We start from the raw sequence: 4217 nt of genomic DNA, 5'->3' as shown, positions 1-4217 counted from the left end.
CAGAGTCTCATTTTTGCTAACCTAAGTCAAATTTCTGAGGAAATTGCTGAATTGAGTAGCTCGAATGGTCCCATTACTGTATTAGGGAATTCAAAGAACAGGAATGAACTCCTCTTGAGATATTTATTCCTTTGGGATCAGCATCACTAAGTCTGTCACATCTACTTCAAAGAACCTACCATCTTTGTATCATCTGTAAAAGAGATTCAGGTGGAACATGGTTCTGTCTGGATTTTCTCTCTAGAATAAAAAGTCATGGGTACCCAAGATTGAGACAAAGACATGGTGCATACTGTAGACTCTTAGAATGTTTCTCTTATCTATTGTTGCCATGCACACCATCCCAAAACACAACGGTATGAAACAGCTGTGATTTTATCATGCTCATGGATTCTGAGCATAATAAAGACTCAAGAATTTGGGTAGGGTGCAGTGGGAATGCCCTACCTCTGCTCCCTGATGTCTAGGGCTGAGCTGGGATGCCTCAGGGTGACAACAAGATGGGCAGCTCACTCCAGAGCCTCACTGATACGGTTTGGCTGTTTCATCACCCAAATCTCATCTTGAATTATAGCTCCCACAATTCCCACATGTTGTAGGAAGGACTGAGCAGGAGGTAATTGGATCATAAGGGTGGGTCTTTCCTGTGCTGTTCTGGTGATAGTGAATAAGTCTCACAAGACCTGATGGTTTTATAAAGAGGTGTTTCCCTGCACAAATTCTCTCTCGTCTGCCACCAGGTAAGATAGCCTTTCACCTTCCACTATGATTGTGAAGCCTCCCCAGCCATGTGGACCTGTGAGTCCTTTAAGAAATTGAGATATGTGTAAACAGCTTTGTTTTTCTTTATAACCTCTTTTTCTTTATAAATCGCATAGTCTCAGGTGTGTCTTTATCAGCAGCATAAAAACAGCCTAATACACTCGCCTTTCCATATGGAATCTGCGGGGCTGGACTGTCTGAAATGTTTGAGATGGTTCCTTCACTTGCATGTCTGGCTCCTGGGCCAGGACGGTTAAAACAGCTGAAGGTGGCTAGTGTTACTCTGTTTTTTGATGCAGTCTCTTTGGGTGACCAGCTTGAGTGTCCTTCCAGCATGAAAGTCTCAGGGTAGTGAGACTTCTCACAAGGCAGTTAACATTCTCCAGAGCAAATGTTCCAGGTTGAGGGAAGAGGAACCTGCTGGTCCTCTTAAAAGCAGGGCCCAATCTGGCACAGTCACCTCTTCCACATCCAATTACACAAAGCAGTCACAGGCTAGTGCAGATTCAGGGGAGATGGAATAGTAGACTCTACCTCTCAATGGGGAATCAATCAACTAGTGACAACTTTTTTGGAAACAACCAATCACATTGGATTTCATGCCCAGAGGGCCAACCAACAACCCGATAATTCGGTCAACACATATTTATTGTACCTATTATAAATGGCCAGTTACAGTGATAAGTAACTCAGATGTGGGACTGTCCTCTTAGAGTTAATAATTTAGCATGAAAGACACACATTAAGTGAATGGATGGATGGGTGGCTGGGTGGGTGGGTAGGTAGGTGAGTAGCCAGACAGACATATATCTCATGTTCAGTCCAACCATGGGAGAAAGACTGCATATGATCTGATGCTTGCAGCAAAGTGGACCAAAGGTAACCTCTTTGAGAAAGAGAGATTTAGGCCACATCTTAAAGAAGGAGTAATAAGAGACTTAATGACTTAATGTCTGGTGAGTTAATAGAAATGGTAATAATTGGTTGGAAGGCAGCACTTTGTAATAACTTCAGTACCAAATGAAAATTTCTTGCTCCCAGTTCCTCACTTCATTTGCAATCCTGTTGGTCTACCTTGAAACTTTAGACAGGCATGAACCTCTCCCTTAAGGTAAGTAAATCCAACAAATGGAAGGCCCACCCAGATTTTGGTCTTCACAAATGGCTTAGTTTGGGAGTAGGAATGGTTTTCCTAGGGTCGCCATTTGCAAGAAATTCTTACCTATGGAAATGGACTGATTAATTGAGAAGAGATTCGTGGCTGAGTTGAACTAAACCATTACCTCTTCATGATGAGACAATATTTTTGGCTCCTGAACAAGATGGAAAATCATTTAGCTACCTAGGACTGCCTGCCTGCCTCAGATTTTTTAGTGTCTTTCTGCCAGCTGGAAGAGTTCATTATATTTTTAATGTGATTAAAAAATTAAAATAAAATGGTGATTTTTATATACAGACGTTGATGAAAGATGTGTTTTAAAGCAGTAAATTAAAATCTCATTAATATTTCAGTGAGAATATTTTGTGCTTATCTGTTTCATCTCTATTTTTGACCTATGGCTTAGAGTTCACAGCATGAAGGAGGTGGTGAAATCTGTTCACCATAAAATGTTAATTATAAGTAAATTACAGCACAAACGTTCAATCAGACACATTAATTCTACATAAAGTGAATTATTGTAGCAGAAAATTTTGAAATGTGACTGAATTTTGTAATATTTAGTCTCCTTTTTCTACCTCTCCCACTGATTGCCATGTGTTTATCCCAGAAACTCTCAGCTCTTTGTGTACTGCTGAGCTCAATCTACTTACTATGTTTTCAAAGTTACAGTATGTAGCCCTCATCTCTCCAAATGATTCTGAATTGTCTGTAAATCTGTTTGTCCATGGCAACTTAAGCGAAATCTTCGATATTTTTCAGGCAGAAAGTTGGGCTCAAAATGAAGGTGTTGTGTTTATTGCATGGAACAGTTCTCCCCTAAAATATGTTCAAAATATGCACACGTGTGTCATTGTTATAGTCATTTCCTCCTGTATTTAGTTCCTTTTTTAAAAACATTCTTTTATGCCCAAAAGCTTATGGATCTCCCATCTGGGATCTTTTCCCAGTTAACACAAATACTAAAAGAGTCAAAAATCTCATTCAGAGTAGTAATAACCAAAATAATAATTTAGAAAAATGCTTAAAACACCCAGAGTGCAGGTGGCTCACTCCATCAACATATTAATTGTTCAGTAGTAGGAAAAATACGGAGGCTTTCTTGAACAAGAATGCCTTCATATATTCATTTGGTAATTAGAAATAAGAATGCTTATCAATGTTAACAGGATATTTAATGTATCGACTAGATGCCTTCAGGTACTGGCTATAGGAGAAGCCACAGATTTTATGAAATACTAGGGAGAAAAAATTTTCATTACTTGGTGCCACTAACAGTCACCTCAATTCAAGTAACAAGTAGTCTAAAGGAATTGCATCGTAGGGGTTCTCGACTCTTAGTTGCCCTCCATTGTAAAGCATTTTTTGATGGATCTGGCCTGTGTCCTTCCACTTACCAAGTCTTGTATATCCCCTAGTGTAAGCTGAAAGCTTGGGTCACATTTTGGAAACACCCCAGTTCAGATCAGGTGCCTGTCGTTTTCAAATCAGAAGCTGCAGGCCCTTGACTGGCCTCATCTCACCCACTGAGGCAGCATCATTACTCTGGACATGTATTCTGTGGCCTCATGAGAGCCTTGTGACTTAGTGGAACACAATGTACTGTTTGCCTACCGGTGTCTTGCTTCTGTATTAAGGATCCGTCTTCCCATTAGTTGAAGGTAGAGTTTTTGCTTTGCTTTGTTCCCTCAGATAAGCCATTCCATTTAATACTCATGAAACTCAACAGAAGGCTAAAGCAGCCAAGAAAAATAAAAATGCTCTATACACTGCATTAATAAGAAAATGCAGAAATGGGAATCATAGCACTATTAGAAGAAAAGACTCCCCTGTAAGAGAGATGGGGAAGGAATTTCCAATTTGCTAATGGCAGAAGCTGTTAATCTGCAAATGCATGCAGGCATTGGTGAGTTCTCCTTCCACACGTTCAGGAACCCTTGAGGATTAAAATATCAAAGAGTCTGAGTTAGGGATCTGGCAGCATCAAGAGAAAAGAAGCATCAGTTTCCTAAGAGGCTAGATCTTCTAAAGAAAATAGCAGAGTTTTAAAAGTAGTAAAGTCAAGTGATTGCTACTTTCATTTGATACCACAGGCAAAATTATGAAAACATGAAGATAAAACCACAAACACATTCACAACAAGGTGTTAAAAGCCTATATTTTTTCTTTATGGAATGACTTTTTTTTTTTAAATAAAATGACACAGATCTACATAAAATTAAAAGTGGTAGAATACAAATAAAGCAAAATTTCATCAAAACTTCTACCACCTAAAAAAGTCTTTCAAATCTGGTGA

This window comes from Rhinopithecus bieti, unplaced genomic scaffold (genome assembly GCF_001698545.2).
Source record: "Rhinopithecus bieti isolate Rb0 unplaced genomic scaffold, ASM169854v2 scaffold_32081, whole genome shotgun sequence".
In the NCBI taxonomy this organism is placed as follows: Eukaryota; Metazoa; Chordata; class Mammalia; order Primates; family Cercopithecidae; genus Rhinopithecus; species Rhinopithecus bieti.
Note: the sequence above shows the minus strand (reverse complement) of the source record.